Below are 23,538 nucleotides of genomic sequence, written 5' to 3'. Positions count from 1 at the left end.
CTTTGCTTTGCTTATATTACTAAAAATACTAAAGATTCAGCATTCTGGTAGAACATCCTGTTACTCACCAGTACATGTGCTTCAACTCCAGCTCTCAGCTACCTACCTACATATTTTATCCATCTTGAAAAGGTATTACCAGGCTCTAAAGAAAGAGTTTAGACAATGATTCATCATGTAAAGCTTTGACAAAAGCTTCATAATCACCCCTCTAGATGAAAGTCAGTGGTTAACCTTGATCTAAACCATTACATATTTTACTAAAAGAACACAGGAATGAAAGACCTAGCAGATTGTCTCATAATTTATTGCTGAAAACTGAAAAACAAATAAAGGAACATTTCCATCTATGTTTAGGGTTTTACAGATCCAGATGAGACTCTGTAAGCCTAGAAAATAATCAGGATGCTTAAGGATTCAGAACAAATTTTCTAAACGGAAAAATCCAGATGATATTTATATCTGGCTGTAAAAGCATGCAAAAGCATGCATCATTAAAGGTACTAAAAAAACAAACATGAAAGCAGATTTCTGGGTTGGCATGGATTCAGGACAGAGAAGAGTAAATGCGTTAGAGAACAAACCATAGTTGTGAGTGAAGGGAAGAAATAAGAAAGTTGAATTTAAATTTATTTTTTTTACAGATACTTTCTACTGTTTTACTGGGAAACTTGTTTAGTGTCTACTATTTAATGTTTTGTTTTCCTATCCACTTTGGATAACAGCTTTCTTATATAAACCCCATACTGCATCTAAAAGAAGACACTTCAGGTCCTTGACTTGGACACCTCAGAACTCTTAGAATATAAACAGACTACAATTAATCATAAACTCAAATTCTTATGTTAAAAACAGTTTGTAATATGTATACACACCCCATTTGAAAATTCAACATCTACAGTTTCTAAATCAGATAAGCAACCTTTTGACACTCTCTCCTATCTGGAGATTTGACATGGTAAAAAGTAATGATTACTAGTGTTCCTATTTTCTTTAGAAACACTTTAAGGTGTGCTAAGTTACTTTCTGCTGTGATATGCATTATTATACTTGTGAGGAACAGCATTAAAAATGACTATACCCACACATGGGAAGCTGCTTGTGCTTATGAATATCATAATTCTAGATGACAATGAAGAGTACTGGGCTATATATTAATTACTACATAATTAATTGTAAACTAATTATTACTTAATTAATTGTAAACAACTATATTGTACTGTAACATTAATGTAACATGCTTTTGTGTTGTATCTACCATGCTGCATCATAACCACACTTTATTCTTTAAAAAATTTGGAAAATTTGAGGTAGTAAAAAAGGCTTCTGTCATCTTTTCTTATTCTATAGCTGGAAAGCAAGCCAGGAGGTTTGTGTCAGCTGTTGAGTTGTTGGCAAGAGTGCAACCAGTGATACCATAAATTCCACAAATATATTCTAGTACTTCACCAGGCAGAACCATTGAAGTTATGTTTTCCTTTCCTCAAGATCTTAAACGCTTTAGAACAAAAAAGAAGTGAAGAGAACAGAACACAGTTTAATGTCTGAAACACAACAGCTATTTTTTATTTCAGATTTCATTTCTTGATTTCTATGCACTGAAAAATTGCATGCTTCCTATTTGTGCAGCAATAAGTGTCCTCTGATGCAGTGCAGGGGGTAATTGTAAATAAAAAACCAGTTATAATATTATTATTCCTTTTCCACAAAACCTTAATTATCATCTCTTGAATAGTCAACCTTCAATCAATAAGCTCTTCATTTTGAAGCGCATTCACCCATTTCTACTGTCAGTCTTCAGTGGTTATGAATGTCTTCCTTGTGAGATGGAACATGAATAGAGCTCTGTCACTTCTTGAGATTTAATATGGCACATCAGGGTTAGTGATCAACAACTTTACTCTAAGGCTTTTCCTCCAAAGATGTTCATAAGATGATGCACCAAAATGCTTTAAAACTTTTCATTCCAAGGATTATTTCTTCAGTCCACAGTAGCAGCACATGCACCTCCTAAAAGACCAGCCTTTGTGTTTTTCTGTAGAGTTTTGAAAGAAGGGCATGACACACAGTCTACTCACAAAATGACTGAAAGCTATAGACACCGCCCCAGATTTAGAGATAAATCCTGTTTGTTCTATGAAGTTATCTTCCCTAGGGAATAAATTTAAGTTAGAATATGTGCTTAAAGGTTTGTGTTACCTAACCTGATATAAAACATGCTCTGTAGACAGGTAGTATTATGAGCAATGTGATCCTACCTTGTTTATTGTTGCCAGCTGACAAAAGCATGGAATTTAGGGAACTCAACAGATTACGTAGTTAATTCTTATTCTCTAATACAGGAAACTATCAGCTAGGGTGTTTCATTCCCAATACACTCTTTCTACTGTGTTTTTAAAACTGCTTACTGAGAGGGATTCTTGAAGAGTAACCTAACCTTTCCAATTTAAGCTCATATATTTCTCATTTTCTCAGCCATAGAAATGACAAACGGAAAAAGCTCTTTTTCACACTTAAAAACTTTTATCACATCTCCCTCTAGACTTCTCTGGAATTAAGAAACTCAGTACATGCAGTCAATGAGCTTGGTCTTTTTCTCTGTGCTATGTTCCACTATGTCCTAGGTCATACTTATCACTGTACACATCACTTACCTTCCTAAAAAAATGAATATTTTGAAGATAAGAAAGTCCCAAGTGAATGTACAGTGGATTTAGGAACGTTATTCCTCTCCTCTTTTTGCCTTAACTCATATGTCAGAAAAACATACCGTGCTGTACATTTCTCCTGTCACTGTCTATTCCCATACTTTTAGAATATGCTCAATAGGTTTTATAACCTTAGCAGATGAATAAGTTTGTCAACTCCAAAGCTCAGTCTCTGCCACATAACTGAAGGCAGCAAGTCTCAGAAATGATGGGTTCCAAAATGGCACTTCTATCAGTTTCTTCAGAGTCTATTCTGGAAACTGCTCATCCCTGCTAATAGTAGTTACAAGGGAGTAGCAACTTGAAGCCACCCATACTCTAAGCCAGGGGAAAGGTTTAACAACACAACACGGGGCTGATTAAGTACTGTTAGCAAATAATAAACAAATCATTTCTGCTCTGGTTGTAAAATAAATGAATTATTTGCTAAGAAATACCTTTATTATTACTTTGTCCTCAGAGATTATGATAATATTCATCTGTTGCATTACTCACATTTTTAGAAGACAAATAATCAGAAAAGTTTACATATACATACATATTGCTTTATTTGACTTTATTTGACATGGCTTTAACCATGAAGGACATTTGTTGATGTTCATGCCCAATGGAACTGACATGAATAGGCTAAATTTTATACTGGCATAAATCCACTGAGTTTGAAGCAGGCTGGGGTTTGGCCTTTTGTTATTATTTAATGGGAAAATAAACATCCACACTTGAATTTGTGAAAGGGAATGATAGGAAGGTTATACAGGTCAGTCTCTTATTAATGAAATAGAGACCCTTTCAACTCTGAGCTACTCAGATGAATCTGAATCAGGTCAGAAATAACCAAAAGTCATTAACATCTGACAGCTGGGTGATGGCCTGTGTAAAATGAGTTGGTGCTCTTAGCCCAGTACATAAAACATCGGAATAATTGGTGTTAATTTGCACCCCTATTGGCAGTCTTAGCACAGAGGTCAAAGATTGAATGGGCATGAAAATTAAACTATCCTGTCAGCCATAAAGGTTCTTTCAGGTCAGGATTGAAGCGCATTAACAGGATACTATAGAAGAATTTCTACCATCAGTGCTGGGGCTGTAGCAGTTCAGTGAGTAAGCCTGACTTTGTTCTTGACTACATTCAGTAATATGATGCATTCCTCAGACATTACAAACTCTGAGGGTTTTCCTTCTACTTTATTTATTTATTTATTAGAGAGAGAGAGGGAGAGAGAAATTAAATTTACATCATAAATACAACAGTGGCAGGAGCCAAAGAGGTCAACAGCTGACCTCCACATCAAGTGCAAATTGTTGTATCAATGTTGGGATCTGTGGAGAATTTCTAATATATTTTTTGCAGCTGACAAGCTATTAACAGCATTTTATACATGTGTGTTGATGGCAGAAAAATTGACCGTGTGGATAATGAGCCTTATGTAAGTTACGGTCCAGTGTCAACTTCTAGTACAATTTTTTATTTCAGATTACCAATCTCATAGTGACACAATTTGCAGTCTTTTTTAAGTCTAATGCAATCAATATTTAGCACCAGATATGCCTGTTCCTTTCATTCCTGGTTGCACATGAGAATAAAGTTTGCAATTAAATTGGAAAGGCATGGAAATATTGAAAAGATGAATGCCTTCACGTTGCCAACTGGCAGAAGGACTGGCTGAGGAGGTTTGAGAAAATTCTGCAGCTACGTGGCTCTGTACTATGAAAGAACAGATTCAGAAATGGAGAATGGGTAAGTAACAACTCAAATGATATTTGCACAGAGTATGTTCACCACTTGTCAAGTCTAGCAGATATCCAAAAGAAATAAAATAAATCCTCTGGAGATTCAATTGTAGGTTCAGATGTACTTTGCTCTAAAAGGAAGGCAATCCTGAGTGAGCTGCAGAGTTAAGTAATGCGGATGTGGCTTTCATGTGCAAATTTCTTTTGACTCTGTGAAACAACAGTTCCCAGAGTCTGGACTGATGTCCACACAACCAGGCCTGCATGTGAATGCAAATGACTTCATTATAGGCAAAGTCTCCGTGCACCAATGAGCTGTACAGGACACTTGCAGTGATACCAGCTTTGTGTGCAGCCTTCTTGCTGTTTCTGCTTCCTGTCTGAAAATAAGTGGCATCTTATCCGTTGCTAAGCAGTAGGAAAGGGGTGCAGCGTGACAGGGGAAGCAAAACTTCTTTTTGTTAGTGCATTCCTTTCACCCTGGCAATTGATAACTTTTCTATTTCCTTTTTCTTCCATCATCTTGAATTTCATAAGAGTCAACTCAAAATGAATTTTGTTCAGCTTGCTGTATTGCCGAACTCACTGCATGCACATAGCAAGCAATATATTCCTTGTCAATACGAATAAAAATATCTATCATTTTTCAGTTACAAATAGCAGATTTTTTTATTATTATTATTTTTTTTAGGAAATATTCAAGGAAAATAGAAAGAGTAAAGACAAATTCTCTATGTATGTTTTTAGCCATCTAGCTCAGAGACCAGTACTCCTGTAGTGTGAAGAGAATTCCAAATAAGCACTCTAAGCTTTTGTTTGACTCGAGAGACAGGCTCACAAGTCTTTTTAATTATACCACGCAAGTAGAACACTTTAACAGATTGGGTTAAGAGTACATCCTGCAGAGCTCCTTAGCAGTTCCTGTAGCTAAAGATCTTTTTAGGTGAGGTGGAAATGTGGATGTTTATAATGCCACAGAGTAATTGAATTTGGGTTACTCAAAGCATATATGTGGGCTGCCATCCCCAAAATAAAGTTTTATCCCCTGCTAAGGAGGTTTTAGGCACTTAGCACAATCACTGAGTTGTGGACAGCAGGTACTCTGAAAGTTAATTGTAAATTTGGTTCCGAATCCTAGACTCAAGACGAAGTCTACATTCCATTTGAATGGCTGAAATCTTCAAATCCGTGCCTGACTGATTCCTTCTCTGAACTACAAAATCTGTGTCTGACATTCAAGAAGTAGTGCAGTGAAGCATAGACAGGCAACTGATTGTTCTTTCCAATTCTCAAATAGAGAGAAGCTTTCTTCCATGGTGCAGAGATTTAATTTTTGGGCAGTGCTAAGTAACATTCCTCACATCAGAATTTGTAGCTGAGTACTGAAGGTTATTCCCTGTTCTGGATACTAATCACTGGGAAACACTCTTTCTGACACACAGCTTTACTCCAGTTCCAGATGCAGAACTTTAGCTCTGGATTTTGCTGGAGGTGTTTGGCTCCTTTTGTAAATCTGTGCTTTTTAGCATACAGATGTATTCCCTTATCGGCTTCAGCTTTTGTGTTTTGAGTGTAAAAGAAGGAGACCAGATACATTGTTTGGCTAAACTGCTGTTCCTTTAAAGCCAAAAAAAATCAAAAGAACTATCTATCAATATTTCTCTCTTATGGACAGTCTCATGCTTCTGCTGAGAAAAGAAAGACAACCAGAAGAAATCAAAATAGAAAGTAAAAGCATGTCTTCCAAAAATTAGTTATTGCATCTCACAGAATTAGACAACGAACACCAACAACTACAATACACAGATGGATGTAGGTGTTTGAGGTCCATTAGGCACTGAGCACTTCCTCAAATGAATCACAATTACACAATCACCATTTCTAAGTCATTTTATGCTGATCCATCATGAAGATTTATTAGTCCTTAATATCTCTCATTGTTTACTTGTGACAGGAGTGCTTGGTGCTTGAAGGTGATCTGACACCTCTCTGCTTGCTAGTACTGCATACTCAATGCCATATGAAAACAACATAAGGAGGCCTAGTACCAAATACCGAGTATCAGACACCAGCCCTTAGAAATGGCCCTTGGGAATACAGGCCCCTGGCTGCTTTCCCACATCTCATGATGAGCACACAACTATTTTATATTCCATTACCCTGATGTCCCTGTACTTGAGCATATGCTGTTTGTTGTCTGTCTTGGGCATATATCCAAACAGAGTGCCTGCAGGCTGTATTATCCTATAATCCATTGTATGTTCCAAGAAATCATGTGATCCTATTGGTTTTTCGGATACCACAGTTTTAAGCTGTCAAAACTGACCTCGTGTCATGTTTCTCTTTTGCTTTTTCCTGTTAAGGCTGTCCTAGATCTTCAGGTTCAAGTGTGATTGAATGCAGCAGTATGCTCCTGTCACAAAAGGAACAGATTTCCCCAGCTCAGACGCAGTATTATGTAGGCCGTACATATTTCTACGCTGTGCAAATCATATTTTAAAATATACTGTTCTGCCCCCCACCCTACCCCCACCCCCACCCTCACCCCCCCCGAGTTGAATTCAACATTCTGTAGCTGGAAACTGAACACAGTTGTGATATATAAAATAAAACTGTCCATCACTTCAGACCTCTGGGCAATCATTTTCTTCAGATGAGTTACACTTAGTAGATGAATTTCTGCTTTTCGGCACAGCTCAAAAAGACAAGTAACACATAAGCCACAGCTTACTCCAGCAGAGCTCCCTCCTATGGATCTCTTGGTCCAGATGAACAGCAAATCACACCAGCACCACCCTGCACCAACCATGTTGTCAACAACAGTGGCTGGGCCAAAGTAAGTCCTCCTCTCACCTCTGCCTCCTACCTGGGTGCTCAGCAAAGGACAGGCCAAGGGCAGGACCCCACCCACACTTCAGTATGGAAATTTCCCATTTTCCTTGGACCCCCATATCAGAATACAGCCCTATATTGTTAGCAACAAATGTCCAGTGTTTCTTATGGTTTCAGTGCCTTGAAACTTTACTAAATGTTTACTGTTTGGGACAACATATGTTTCTGTCTCAGGCTGAGGTCTTGAGGGATTTTTCCAAAGGTAGTAATTCAGTCAGTGTAAGAGTGAGATAAGAGAACAGAATATTGTTTTCACAACTATTTAAAAAATGGGAAACATAGGCACAAAATTGCATGTAGTTATGTAATTAGAGACAGCAACATCCCCCATACACTCAAGGGAGTCTACTTCATGTTGCACAACTGAAATTATCTTTGGCTTTTTCTAACAGTTATATATGTATATATATATTTATTTATTTTCATTTTAACATCTTTCAACAAAGTCTTCCCTAAATGTCTGCTTTTGGGGACATGTATGGATACATATCTACATTTGTAAATATGTACATATGTATATGTGTAAATTCCTATGAGTAGTATTTAATGAAATGGAATTTTTAAGTTCTGCTTCTTTTTGGGAGGAAGATTATTCTAATTCCATAGATTCCACCCTCTTAGCAGGAAATTTTCAGCCCAATAAAGGAATTTTAAGACCCCTGGGCCAAATCTTACAGTCTACATGTCAAACTCATTTTAGAAAAAAATCTTATTAAATATCCTTTCCCAGAACTAAGAAAGGGACGTGAGAGTTTGTCTTAGGTATATAATAAGTTTTAGATACAATTTATTAGTAGACATTAAAAAAAAATACCTTAATGAAGTAAGAAATGAAATGCAAAATTAAAAAGATCTGAACTGAATTCTCATTTACAAAGAAACAAATAATTTCAGAAAATTTTTAGTAACAGTCTTATAACCTCTTCTTGTATGTCAAGCATCCAGTGGCCATTAGGGGACATGTATGTGAAACAAAGATAGGTCATAAAGTGCTTCAGACGTCTCTCTGATAAGTCAAGAACTGTTTTACAACACCTATTTAAGGCTGTTTTACTCAGTGAAAAAATACCAAACTTCTTGTTAAAGTTTACAGCTCATCACATTTTCTTTCGAGTCCTAGTTGCAGTACACCCTCTCCAGCAGTTAAATGTGTCTTTATTACCCATAAACAGGGATTTGCATTTGGCACAGAACATGTATCTTAATAGTTCATTTTGTATTTTAAGAGAGACCTCATTAATTTCCACTTCTTATCCAAGAGACCAATATTTTATCATCATTTGTCAAAATTTCAGAAATGACTACTGTATATGGTGAGTCCTCTTGTGAGGTTGAGACAATGTTTTCTAGATTGACTGCAAACTCACTGGAAAGGAATGAGGAGTGCCTACTGCAAAAACACCTTTCCAGACCATGGCCTTCATTTACTAGAAGTACAGCAATGCAGCAGTAGAAATCACTCTACTTTAGCTCTGCAGAACAATGTTTCAACTTTCTGCTGTTACACTCACTATTAAATCTTGTAATTATCTTTTTTTTTTTTTTTTGTGCTGGGTTCTTAAATACAATGTTTTGCATAGTTTTATATAATGTACATGAAAAGATTCATTAAGCAGGTAGCAGAGAATTTCCTCAGGGAAAGAAAATACTTGAATGACATGAAATGAGTGTTTCATTCCTTTTAATTTAAACAAACAAACAAAAACCAGATCTGCTCCATTTGTTTTCTGTTGTCCTGCAGAAGATATATGTTATGGCAGGAAATGAAAGGCCAGAACATTTTCTGATGAATAATACTAATGTTAGTTCAAACTATGAACATTCAGAAATGCCATTAAGTGAACTGCAGGGAGCTATAGGTTAGAATGGTTCAGTCTTTTTTACAGGCTGGATTTCATGGCAAGACACAAAGACTTCCTATGATGCATCTTGAATCTACACGGAGTACACATGCATTGTGTGTTTTCTAGCCACCACAGAAGGGTACTGTCACACTAGTAAATCAAATTATTTCAGATGAGACATTAGACTATTGATATAACAGCAGATTTTCTATTTGGGAGTGCTCAGTTGTCTTTCTTTAAAAAGAAAAAAGAAAAAAGAAAAAAAGGAAAGAAAAGGGAAGGGAAAGGGAAAGGGAAAGACATAGAAGATAACTAGAAAAAAAAATACACTGAATTGAGATACAATTTCCAATGTAGAAAGGAAAGATTTTCCTTTCTTATGATTTTCCACATTATTTTCCATGTAAGATAAAGGATCATATTCCCAGGCTATTTTTTGTATAAATGTATAATAGTATGTTAAACAAAACAAAACAAAACAAAAAGTTGTTTTCCTTTTACAGTAGTCCTTTTGACTGCTGTAAGTTACTGAACATAAACTTACCAACATTTGGGAATCTGAGGTCCAAAAAAAACCAAGTCAGTTCTCAGATCATTTGATATCAGGTTCAGGCCTAAATTTATTATTGCCTTGCTACCAATACAGTAGTTCTAGGAGTCAATAATTCCTGAAAGCAGTCAAAATAAAGCTACCTATGTCAGACCTCCACAATGGGATCGGACAGATATTCTCTGTCTTTTAGACAAAATCAGAATTTCCTCCAGAAAAATTTTTATATCAAAATAAACAAATATCTTTCCATTGCAGAAGGGGACAATGACAACCACTTTGATTATTTCATTATTACTGTGGAAATAGAGGCTTCCCACTCACCTTACCTTCATGGCAGAGAGAGACTCTTGGCAGCGTAAATCTTTTGGCTTCATGAACAAAGAGCCTTCCAGCCATACTGCTGACAGGCCAAAAAATCTGGGTGAGCATTCATCAAATGAAATTTTTCAGAAAACATCTTCCCACCCCCTACCCCCCCTGCCTCCGAAAAACAATCATATACTTTTGCTACTTGTTCTGGTTGCTGTAGGAAAAATAGGAAAAGCCTTATCATTTACTTAGCAAGTATGTACATTTTGCAGCTGCACTTTTGGTTCTGATAAGTATATATATATATTTATTGGAATACATTTTTATAAAACAAATACTTATAAATACATATATTTGCATAAACATGCATAAACAAATATACTTGTTATACAACGTATTTGTTTGTTAAAACAATAACTTCCCTCAGCTTGCATATATGCTTCTGATGTATTAATACAGTTTATAGTATACTTATTATCGAATATGGCTTACATTTTAACTCACTACTGTATTTCAAATCTGTCTTCTCTTCACATGCATTTCCAACTTACTCTCAGTGCTTTAATAATTTCTCACAATTGATAAAGAACCACATTATTGTATATTAAAGAAAACACATGTATGTACATGCTATTTGGTTTTCAAATAACATAGAAGCATATTTGTGCTTTTTGAGATCCCTTGATAATTCATTTGTTGTGAGGTGGTCTTGAGCTACTGTGAGATTTCCATCTTTAAAGTCATACTATAATTTTGGATGGATCTTAAACAAATGTCAAAAGCATTTTAATGTGCTAAAACCTTCCTCAAAAGATTTATCAGTAAAAAGAAAACCAGACAGAAAAACTGCACCCAATTAAAAACTGTTGTTTTTGTATGCAGCGTGGAGCTCTATTCACTGTCATGTTATTAAATTTTCATACATTAAATTATAGTTGCTGGTTATAGTAATCTAATCATTATATTTCTATGAATATAAAATGGTCAGTTACAAGCAAGTTTGATTTGCAATATTAACAGTATAAAAATATTTTTTCCTCTTATTTCTAGTTTTGATGTTTGCAAATTGTTTACAGAGAGCTGAATAGATTCATCCAGACCTTTCTAGAAATCCAGACAAGGCTGAGTTTTAACAGAGGTGATCTCTCAGTGTGTGCACACCTAACAGCATTTGTTTATTATATCTTTACAATATATATCTACATCCCGAACTTTCAAACTGCTGTACAAATTAGTATGACTATCCAGCATTGCTAACCATTGATCTTAATTCCTTTAGCCACCATATAAATTGAATCATTTTTAGCAACCTCCCTCTCACCCCACCCCGCTAAATTCTTAAGCATTTCTGCAATGCAGAGAAGCAATTACCTTGGAACAGGCTTGAAATCTATAACAGCTCTAATAAATGCAAAGGGAAAATGTGTTTATAATTATTTCTTACATATTTATTTCAGAAGAAAGCAGCGTGGGTAAATTGGCATCAACTTTGTGTGTAGCCCAATAAGGTTTATTTAAAGTGGCTGTGATGTGAGTTTAAAATTGTTTTCAGTAAGATGATTTTTTAAAAGTCAGCTATTAGTTTTTAGGAGCCAAGGAGTTAAACTACTTTTTCACTTTTTCATGAGATTATGTTTCCTGGCTAAAAATAAATATTATATATATATATATATTAATGCAAATAATCAATTTTAGTTTATGAATAGTTTATACTTTGAAAATCTGATAAAATAATAAATGCATTCAGGTACGTGAATGTGCAAGTGGAAGGCAGGGCCAAATTCATAATACAATTAGGCAAACAATTTAACACTTTTGTTAAATGACAAAACTCCCCATGACTTCTATATGACAGTCTTGTGATAATGAATAATTGGATTGATTGTTTGTAATAAGGCATATGGCTAACTTTGATGAAAGATTTGTTAGATTTGAAGCTTATGCTTTCTTATCAAGTCTCAATATATCAGATATCTTGCTGTATGTTAGATATTGATTACCATTATGTTTTCTCTATCCCTCATACAGCAAAATTGTCTAAAAATATTTAAGATTGAAACTTCATGTTTTCTTAAACATAACTTAGCATTTTCTCTGAGACTAAGAGCAGTAGCTGCATATATTTATATGTATTACCTCACAAGGTACTCTAAAGGTCTTCCAAAAACACTTTAAGAACTGAATCTACTCAATCAGTATTTCAGAATCACTTAGCCCATAAAAGAAATTCTACCTCTGCAGTGGGATGGTGTAGTGGTTTAACAGCCCACAACAATGTTTTATAACAGCTCTTCTTGCATTTTCTAGAAATTAATGAGATATCATGGAACTAAGTGCCCCTATGCAACAGTGCTGAGTTAAGCATCAAGAGCAGGAAATAGTGTTAAGCTTTTATATCTAAGTAGCCCAAGTTGCTAACATTTCAGGCACTAGACATAGCATTTAGTCTTTTGCCCTTCTTAAAATATGTAAAATATGGGGAGGGGAGGAGAGGGGAAGGGAGGAAAGGAGGGAAGGCAAGGCAAGGGACCTGTTAGCAGAAGCCAGGCTCCAATTAATAAATGACAGACCCTTCTGAGTCTCCTATTTGCACCGAACAGAAAGAACTCTAATATCCAACAGCTAATCTGAACACTTATTTTTGCAGTTATTACTTTGAATTTTCAAAGGAGGTTTCACAATTATATATGATCCCTTTCTTGCTTTGGATCCTGCTAAGTAATCAAACTACCTTGATATGTAATGGTCCATTGTTAAAATTATTGTTGCATTTTAACAGTGGATTTTGTCTTCATGTGATGAATAGGTTTGAGTAGATAAGATATGGAAGAAAAACTTCCTGATTTACTATTTGGGAAGACAGTGTCATAACTGACAAAGATCTTCAGATGCAAGCCACCATAACTATTAAAAGCTAAGAAGAAAAATGGATTTTTAGTGTCACATTTTACTAGTCTTCTTGATGAAAATTTTTATATTGTGTTTATGAAATAAAAGAAAGGTACCGATGCTTATCATCCTTTGCTCTTAATTTCAGTTGATAGGACAGTCTAGTTCAGAGTTAATTTCACGATTCTTCTTGTGAATAAAACAGAGTAGTTGTTCCTTCCAATGCTAGCATGAAATGGAAATGACCATAAAAATCCTAAGGCAACAAAGCTGATAAAATGCAAATAATTTATTTACATGGTCTTGCATGTGTGTCACTCAGGTTCTCTTATTGCTTCTCTTTTTCATCTGTGAATGAATGGTGTTGCCTGTTCAGATGGTGCTACCTATTTAATGTTACTTTATTTATAGGTAGGTTGTAATTGCTTAGATAACTTAGTCAAGACTAGTATATTAGGAGCTCTATAAAAGGTGAAGTGTAAATAACTTTCGTTTCCACTTTGGACATTGAAGGAAGGTCTCTAAGCAAATAGCAAAAACTGGCACTCATTCCATTTCCTCAGCAAGTAAACCAAAACATCTTTAAGTAAAGAAGTGCATTTATGAGTGTGAAACAACGATTTTTTTTCTTGTTTTTTATAACAAAACCTGTAGTGACCCCTCCATCTTCCTTTCACCAGCTTTCCAATGACTTATTAATAATTTGAAAACTGAGAAATTCCATTTATTCATTAAAATCACACAGTCACAAGTATGGACATGTTCTAAGATTTAAAATATGTGGTTAGTCTGATATTCGCAAAGCAATGAAATGTCTTAAAGATGTCTTTAATTATTCCATTAAAGAAAAAAATAAAACTCTTTTCTCCATCAGGCTAAATTTCTCACCTACTTCCTTTATCATTGGTGATTAACCAGGTAATGTATGCATGTTGATGTGTGTATTAGAAGAAAGGGAGAGAAAGGAGAGAGCTCATATAAAACAACTCCAGACTTCAAAACTGACAAAACCAAATAATAGCATAATATTAGTACTACTAATACTAATAATCTGTTTGTTTGATCGTCTTGTCTAAGGTATTATCTAAAATATGTGAAATCTCTCTCTGTTTACTCAAGAAGAAACACTACCTCATGTGCAATTGTCTTCAGTTGGAGGTGGGGGAAGGTAAAAAGCAACCATCTGCATCCAAACGCAGTCATTTGAATATCCATGTGTTGAGACTTAGCATGTTCTCCTGCTTTTAAACTATTTTTACATACACACCTACATATCACAAGTGAGGAAAAAATCTTATGATAAAAAAAATTGATTCCTAAATTATTATGGGTTTTTTTTGGTTGGTTGGTTGGTTGGTTTTTTCCCCTACATGAAGCTGCCTTTTAGAGTTCAGGAACTGTTATACGTAAAGTTTGAAAGGAAAAATAGATTGTTTCTGTGGGCTGTCACAGTTTCATATTTATGGTGGCATATCACTTTACTACTCCTGCTGACGGCCCACCTGTCTCCATTGCTCTGAATCGACACTTCAGGACTCAGCACCTACTGTTAGCTACCGAGAAATACTCCCCAAGGCAGGAAAGAGGCAGCAAGCCAAAATCAACATTCATAGTCAGTTAATGAATGCAGAAATTAAAACAAACAAACAAACAAATACCCTGGAAACCATTCCCTGAAAAGCAATTCAGTCATGTAATAAATAGTAAAAGATAGGGTTAAAATATACACATGCAGTACAAAATAAGGTAAAAGATGAGCTCATAAAAGGATTGCTAGAAAGGACGGAAAAAAAAATGTTTTATATGGCACTACATTATCTCTCTGTCCTATTATGTACTGAATGGTTTATTGTCTTATTCCCATTTCACACTAGCCTAACTGATGCTGCTAGTCCTGATTTAAACTACATTGAAGAGGAAAAAATCCTTTAACTTTGATTTTTTTTTTCTGAACATCAGATGGAACATTAGAAAGACAACTCTTTTTTTGTATAAAATTCTTTCCAGCAGCTGAAGGTGCTTTTGAGGTTCATAACTTCCAATTTTGTCACTTTTTCCTATAAAGTGATACCTTTAGATGATAAAGAAAACAAAAATTGTTATCTGCTAGAGGGATTTTAAAGCACAATCTGATTTAGCCTAGATGTATGACCTGACATACAGATTTCTGAAGTAGCTGGAAAGATTCCTTTTGATTTCAGCAGTAGTTTGCATAAGTTATCAGCACACTACAGAATTCTAACATTACCTGAATGGTAGGAAAAAAACTGTTCATAAGGTTCTCAGCTCAGCAGGAGTTGAGAGTCATTCACTCTCATGCTGATTATGAGTGTTTTGCTTTACTCCCATCTCCTGCTGAGCTAGAACTCAGTGGGAACTAGTAGGCATTGTCTGTAGCAGGAAGGGGATTCCAGCTCATGCTGGTTTTGAAACTTCTCCTGAACTCCAGATGATGTTTCATTTGTGAGAGATGAGGACACCTACCTCTTGATGAGTTTTGCACTCAGTGGAAGTTGTGGGCTGGAGTTTGACTGGTGGTTGCCACGGTTTCTCAGGACTTGCTGAGTTCACGCTCTTCAGAGTGAGAAGCCTTTGACTTCTGCAAAATTTAAGACGATCACTTTTCATCAGTGACCATGTCGTCTAGCTCAGCTGCTGTTAAGAGCTAGACTGCCTTCTGAGGTCAAGCAGAAATTCAGCTGGACCAATACAACTCAGTGATTTTCTGATGATGTGCAAATTCAGTAATGTACCTTCAAAATAGGTTGACTGTCTGAAAAATTGCACACCATCACATACTGCCTTACCATCTACTTAATGTTAAAAAAAAAGGCACAAAGAAATAATTAAAAAAAAAAGAAAAAGAGAAAAAGAATTATTAAAAAAAAAAAAAAGAATTGAAGATTGCAGAAACAGAAGAAGATTTAATAGACTTGATCCTGAAAAATGTTGAGTTTATTTCTCTGCCTGCATCTATGTTACAAAATAAGACCTTGGGACTGGGTCATGTAAATCTGCTGCTAGTGTCCAAATTAAAGTATACTTAGGTATGCATCTCATCAGTATAATAGCAAACACTGGCCTTGTCTCGAGCAGCTCTACTGATAATCATTGCTCAGACTAACTAGTTCCTGAATTCAGATAACTTCTTTTCAGCTACTGTCTCGGACAGAATGTGGGAGTTAATGCATATGAGCTAAGGGTGCAAGCAGCGAGCTTCAGCTTTCTTCAACTGTTTCACATCAGGTACTGGTAGAGTAGACACGACCACATAAATTGTGCTGTTGCTCTTACTAGAAATCAGAAACTAACAGTGTCACTTGCTGAGAAGTTACAAATTTTTCACTGTGAAATTTAAAAAAAAAAAAAAACACTCTTCTTTTTCCTTTGGTTTCAAGGGAGAGAAAGATTCCAGGCTGTTAGCTCTTGCAACCCAGGAACTGAGGAAAGGGGAATTCATACGGTGAACCTCCTCTCTCTTTTGGGAAATGTACCCTTAATTGGATCTTCTGAGGTAAGAGTGAGAGATTAGTCTTCTGCTGCTCGTCTCCAGGAGGCCACATGGAAGGCTACTGGGCTCAGCTGGGAGATAGAACAAAGGAAGAACAGTCCTGCTCAGGCTTAGCTAGGAAGTGGCAATTAATGCTGAGGTAGTAAGAAATAACTTTCTATCCTGCTTCTTAGCTGTGACTCACCACTGAATTCACACTGATAGTGGAGGAAGCTCTGACTTTTCTAGAAAGGAGCTTTTCAAGATCCCACGGAGGAGAATGCTGAAATTCAGAAGTTTCCTATCACCAGTGTACACCAAACAAGTCAGTGAACAAGCCAGGACTCAGGCTGATTCAAATCTGTTCTCCAGACGTGATATCTGTCACTTTTTCTCCTCTCCTGTGTGGAACTCACTGGATTCAAAGTACATAACAAGCTGACGCATAACTTGGTCTTCTACTCTTTTTCTCATAAGCCTTTCTGTAACGCTGCTATGCTGATGGTCTGAATACAAATTAAATGGCTAGTGTCAGCCTGCTTACTTTAGTTTCCTGCACTGCAGAGATTCCTTGGTGGTAGCTGATCTATGAAGGCAAATTTCAGATACAGGGAACCGTCCTTTTGAAATGAAAAGGAAATCCAGCCTTTTCCCTCTATTTTCAGCTATTGTAAATTATTTCCCCTCTATTGATACAATTACTTAAAACATTCTACAGTCAATTTCAGTGCTCTCCAGAGCTGAAGTTGAATCTGATTGCTTAACGATGCAACTGTTTCTAACCTCAGAGGTCACCTTCTTTCTAACTGTAACTGAGTGTGACATGGGAAAAGCAACATTAGAAAACACTAGGTAATTTCCAAGATGCAATTAGAAACACTGGGGACATGGCTATTAATTACTTGTAAGGTTTTCTTTGCTTCTATAAAATGCCCTTTAAGGATGACATATATTTACTTTATTATTACTATTATTATTATTATTATTATTATATTTGATTATTTATTATTATTTTATTTTTATGATTTTATTATTATTAGAGGCTTTAGCATTTATGGAATCAGGCTTTAAGTAGTTTTCTGTATAACTCTGTAAGACTATCTCAAACCTTTGACATACCCTACAAAAATAATGAAGCCCAAATCTTCTCCTCAATCTAAAAAGGGCTGAAAGAATTTGAGAAAAATAGAGATGAATAAATGATCAATTTTCATCATGGTCAGAGGAGAACACTAAGACTTTTCAAGACTCCGTGTTAGGCTTGAAGTTATTTCATACACTTGTTCATAACCTAGAGAAGTAGCAAAAATCTGCAGAGCACAGTTGTATGATTCAAGTCCTTACAAACCTTTTAGAAAAATCTGTGTCATCAAAACAAGTTGAGGACAACTGTACAGTTGCAACTATGGCTCTCTCTTGGTAAATAAAATGTAATAAACAATGGGGGGGGGGGGCTGGAGATGTAAATAAAATCTGACTTTTATCTACCAGGTTTCAGTAAGCTAAAGCCATTCAGAAAGAGGTCTCAGGCATCATCATATGGGTATATAGCTGTGGTCTAAATGGTGGCCATCTCTCAGCAGGGCAGGATAGCACTACAACATACTTCTTGGAGGCAGCATAGTTATGGGGCTTCTGTGATAGGTCCAAAATGCAAGATCTTCCAGATCAGGAGACAGTCTTATGGTTTGCTTTGTCAGAACTGCATCAGTTTTGTACTAGCACAGTGATAACAGAATTTGCTCTTTATGATAGAAAATAACTGCACTGCACAAAGACTATGACTGAGCTTGCAGTACTGACTTGTTCACTCCATTGTGCATTTGCCACTCCATTTACTTCTTGTCCTCTCAAATTCAGAGCTACTAGAGTCATATTTAATACATTGCTTTTGCTTTTCAAAAAATAATGGAAAGGGATAGACCAAATAGTTCTAAACGTGTACTGAAGGCCACTTGCAATTGGTGAGGGGGAGCAGTATGTAGGGGTGATAGGAAGAAGGAGGAAAGAGAGAAACAGTGAAGAACCTGAAATAGAGCCAATCTAACATTTAAATCCAGCAGACTGCTGAAACTTTCATATGAAATGGAACTGAATTGTTCTACCTTTTCAAAAATTGATTCTATGTCCTACCACATGCAATGCTGAGTAGATTGATTCCGTTTTAATAATGTGATTTGTGCCATTTCCTTGCCACTGGAAGCATTGCAAAAAGGAGGAAGTTCAGTGAGACGAGGGTGAGAAAACATCTTCATAAATGAGAAGCTGTAAGTACTGCCTATATACTGACCATGGCTGTGTGGTGTTTTACTCTGTGATTCCTCTTCATGGATTTTGATTTTTTGTGATATGACATCTTGGTAATACATTGCCGATATGCTTTTAAAGGAGCTGTGCAACCTCTGATATGCCTTTGCTTGTATTAAGCTCTGCAGGCCTCTGTCAAAGCTTTACAAAGCTGGAGGCTTTCAGTTCACATGTGATTTCAAATCTGATTAAAGAATACAATCTTAGCAACTCAAGGCATCAGAGAAGGAGAGAAAACTTTAAATTTAATTTGAGTGAGTTCTTGCTTGGAACTACATTAAAAACAGCTCTATCTGGTGCTGCAATTCTGAGTTACTAAGCAGCTTGGTATGCCAGCCAGTAAGACGCAGTCCTCCAGAATCAATATTGCAGTTATTGAGTAATTACAGTACTTGCCTGGGAAGATGGACAATGTGATATTTGTTCAGGGGCTGAGGGGTGATAATGGTGCTCAATGAAAGACGATAATTGAAAACAAAATGATCTTAATGCAGTTGACTGACACAATAGAAAGACTATGGTCTTTAAATCAAAACACACTTTATCTTCTTGATTATCAAAACATTAGTTTAAAAATAGTAACCAGCAGCAAGACGCTTAGAGGGTAATATTCCACTTGCACTACTTCGTTAGCTTCAGATCATCAGTAAAGACCCCTTAAATGCTAATCGTCTTGAAAAAGCTTTTTCTTACTGACAGCACACTTACAGGCTATTACCAATAAGAACTGTCTCCATTTCCTTTAAAAGCTAAAGAAAAGTTAAAGAAAATTAAACTTTGGTAAGTCACTTTTTGTCTCTTTTGTCACTTTTAGCAAGTGCTGTTTTAACATATGTCATCAGTCTGTGAAGAATACATATAGCTCTCCAACACTATATATACACACTGAGGACGTTATCTTGACCTCATGAAATTGCTGGAAGTTCATTAGCAAGCACTCCCAATGGATAGATAAACACCACATTTGAACATTCAATCAATACTGTAAAATTAATTTCATGCACATTGATAATATAGTTATAAACTATTCTCCTCAAGAGGAGATGAGAAGCTCATCCAAAAATACCAGAATAGAAAAGACATAATTTGCCAGAAACCATAATTTGACTCCATGGTATTTTCCCTCTCAATGACTGGGCAAAATTCTCAAAAAAAAAAAAAAAAGGATAGCCCTCTCTGAAATCTCAGGATGATGATGAAAGACCCAAAAGGGCATAGGTGAATTTGTGGACCATTCACCACTGACTGCATTTCAGAAACAAATATCCTGATTTCAGATGTAAAATTTTGATGATAGGGTGAAATAGTTGAGTTTTAATTTTAAATTAAATTTGATTTGTTTCATGTGGAAAAGGAAATAATCCTAACCAGCTCATGCAGCATGCAACATCTAATGAGCATCTAATTAACTGATTCCAACTTTTCTGTCCCAAAGTACAAGGTTGATGATAGAAGTTTTTAACTATTATACTCTATTTCTTATATGTTTGTTGCCCTTAAACCTTTTCAGAACATTTGTCAAAAGGCTGCCTGAGGCACTGGCCAAAGTAAGCCCAGATACCAAATGTGACTAATTCATGAACCATTTAATGAAGTAGAAGTCATAGGGTGAGGATGATGGGGGATGTTGGGTATGTGATTTATCATGATGGGAAGAATGAAATATTGCGTGAAGTGCAGGATGACCCAGATTAGTCTGGAATGAGAACATCAATAACAAGCTCTCCTTAAAAAAGGGGGAAAAAAAAAAAAGGTAATGATGAAGGGTAATAAATTGGCTTGTCCATACTTGATCATGATATAGAAATCAGAATAAGAAAATATTTATTGTTTTGAATTGTGAACACCAGGAGAAAATGTTTTGCCATTGTGTGTCTAAAATTGAAGAGTTTCCTCTAATAAAATATGTGTTGTGTTTTTGTTTTTTTTCTCCCAGGCTTTGTGGTTTCCTAAGTAACTTAATTCCTTGATTACCTATGAAAATATAAATCGTTATATAAATTGGAAGAGTAATCAAACAATTTGGAAACAGCATGAGCTGTAAGTCGTATCCTATGCAGTAGAACTACTACTGTGCTCAATTATCTAGAAGTTATTTTTGTATGTTCCACTCCTAAGGGTCATATCTTTAGTGCCCAGAAATTCTGTGTATGTAGGTTCATCTAGAATAACAGTGACCTCTAGGGATACAATTTAGTGTGATACATCAAGCTTTAAGCTCACAACTACTGATTTATTATTACACGTATCAATAGAAAGAGCATGTATAAAAATTCTAAGTGAAGTTTCTCAGAACTTCTAGGCTTTTATGCTCTGATCAGGAATTAAATTCATATATATATATATACATATACAGATATATTTATATGTGTATATGGAGATATTTATGCTTGCTGCTTTTTCTTTTTAGGGCTACTCTAACCGTTATTTTTTGACTTTTTTTTTTCAGCATTTTATTCTTTTTCCTTGCAGGCATGATCTTAAAAAAAATAATTTAGAAACTAAAGACTGAAATGTTTAATTTTGAAATAGAATATTTTGTGGGTTTTTTTGTTTGTTTGCTTGTTTTTTTCCTTAATCAGACACTTAAGCTAATTAAAAAATAACTAGAAAATTCTTCAGGTTTACTTGAATATGCTCTTTTTCAGTGAATTTTTATGAGAAATTTCTTGTTCTTCTAAATGGACAAAGAGAATACAAATCCAAAGTATTAGTTAATCTATTTGTTATTACTTATGTAACGGAATACATAAACTAAAATCTCAATTAAATATTATGTAGCAGTCATTTTTTCATCTCTAATATTATAAAATATTAAAAAGCAATAAAATATAAAAATATTAACTTACTTTCAAACTCTGCTTACTCAGATGAGATTCTTAGTAAAAAAGTAAAAAAATTCCTCAGTAAAGGATATTCTGTGAACTGAGGATTAATTTTATTATATGAATAGCAATAATATTCTGGACAGTGCCATGATTTCACTTGGTTAGCTGTAGTACTTAGGAACCTAAGTATGTATTCAGTGCCTTGTAAACCCCATGAAGGAAACTGCAGAGATGTTGAATCTGTTGGGTGGTAAACAAGTCATACAACCAATTTATAGTTCAAGCCAGTATTTACAGAAGCAACAGGCATTAAGGTTACATTACTCATTCTGGGTGCCAGACAGATGAGGAAATTACAAGTCCCAGTTTTTGTTACTATGGCTTGACTAGCTGTCATCATCACACATATTCCAGCAGAATCCTATCTCTTTTGTATGGTCTTGTAGTCCTCAGACAGCTGAGGACTTCTAAAAGGCAAGAAGTTGGAATCTGCAATTTGCCATAAAGGTTCTTGGTGAAAAGTACTTGTTCCTAAGCAGACTGCAAATTCCCACCTCAGTCACAAACTCAAACATGGACAAAGAAGGCAGGAGGATCATGTCCATATAACTGATGCTTCTTTGTCCTAGGCAGGTACCTTCTTTGCCTTTGACAAGAGAGTTAAGAAAGTCAGATATACTCTGATTATTCACCCACCCTTAAGGTTTTGGGCTGGCAAAAATAAACAGCCCAAGGATGTCTGTAGCTAGAATGTAACATCTGTCTCCCAGAAGCTACTCAAAATCTGAGCACAGCGATTTGAGCAGACAAAGGGATAACTCCTCAGTCTATCCATTACCACTACTTGTCTGCTTTGCTCCTTGCATGGCATGAGGTCACCAAGACCATCTACAAAGATAGTCTAAGATTTAAGTATACATTAACTATACTCTCTATGGTGGTCACTGTGTGTTAGGGAAAGCTCAACTAAAAGATGACCTAGCTTTTCTGTAACTTGTTTCAGCAAATATTACTTCTCTCTCTACTCCTCCTCACAAGGAGCTACAGGAAAGTTATCTGACTATACAACCTAATAACTCATTAGAAACTCATTGCCAATGATAAAATGAAACATAACATTGCATGTATGAGGTTATGAAAGCAAGCATACAAACAAAGGGCTCCCAATTTGGAAGACTGCTATTTCCTTCAGTATTTTTTCTCTCAATATTTTCTTTGTGGTTATACAAGACCCTTATTTAGCTCCATAATTTCCCCTCAAATATGCAGTAACATACTAAATTATTATGGCAAGTGGGCAGCTATAGCTAGTCCAGCAGACCCTAAAGCTGTGCTAGCTTTTTTAGATGTAAACCAGATGAAAAATTGCTGGCACGGAGTAGTTTACATCCAACAGAAACAAACATTTCCTTTTGTTTTTCTTGTTTGTCTTGATTTATCAAGATTTCACTCTCATGGAAGGTAGTTGCATTTTTTAGAAAGTCAATTGGAATTAAAAGGGTAGGCCCAGGAGGAAGATGATGGTTCTTTCTCTGTCTAGATCAGTGGAAAGGGAACGGAACATGGGAAACACCTTTTTGCCGGAGGGAAGCCAAACTCAGTCTCCTATGGGAGATTTCCTGTTGCCATTATGGAGGGAGATATTCACAATCAATCCATATAAAATTTAAACTACCTAGTAATCCAAAAATAACAGCAAGGTTTTATAACCTTATGTATAGTAGAGCTGCAGTTTTGGGGCATGTGGGTTTCAATTCCTTTCTGTTTTCCTTCCACTTCATTCCTTTTATAGCCTACTGGCCAATAGGACATTCGGCAAGTTGGCAGTATAAGTTACAGTCCTTTTAGGAAGCTGAAAGAACATAATCGGAGTTTTGTACATCTTGGATGAGCCAGCTGGCCTTAAGCTTATTGCATGAAAGATGAACTGTCTCTTGGTTTCAGAAATGAGCTTTGTGTCCCTTTGTTCCAGGGGGTTATTTTTCAG

General features: G+C 35.7%; 1 long non-coding RNA gene across 2 annotated transcripts in view; it reads right to left on the bottom strand.

Annotated features, from left to right (window-relative positions):
- Nucleotides 1-4,558: 4,558 nt before the first annotated feature.
- The window catches only part of LOC106031726 (uncharacterized), a 52,768-nt gene continuing 33,788 nt past the window's right edge, over nucleotides 4,559-23,538 (bottom strand). For both annotated transcript variants that reach the window (XR_010831711.1, XR_010831710.1), the window contains exons 4-6: nucleotides 15,411-15,525; nucleotides 10,055-10,128; nucleotides 4,559-6,852 (exon numbers count right to left, since the gene is read on the bottom strand). This is a non-coding gene — a long non-coding RNA (uncharacterized lncRNA). The remainder of the gene's footprint in view (nucleotides 6,853-10,054; nucleotides 10,129-15,410; nucleotides 15,526-23,538) is intronic.

The sequence above is a fragment of the Anser cygnoides genome, chromosome 5 (genome assembly GCF_040182565.1).
Source record: "Anser cygnoides isolate HZ-2024a breed goose chromosome 5, Taihu_goose_T2T_genome, whole genome shotgun sequence".
In the NCBI taxonomy this organism is placed as follows: domain Eukaryota; kingdom Metazoa; phylum Chordata; class Aves; order Anseriformes; family Anatidae; genus Anser; species Anser cygnoides.
The sequence above is the reverse complement of the archived record's forward strand: the minus strand, read 5'-3'. Positions and strand labels throughout refer to the sequence as shown.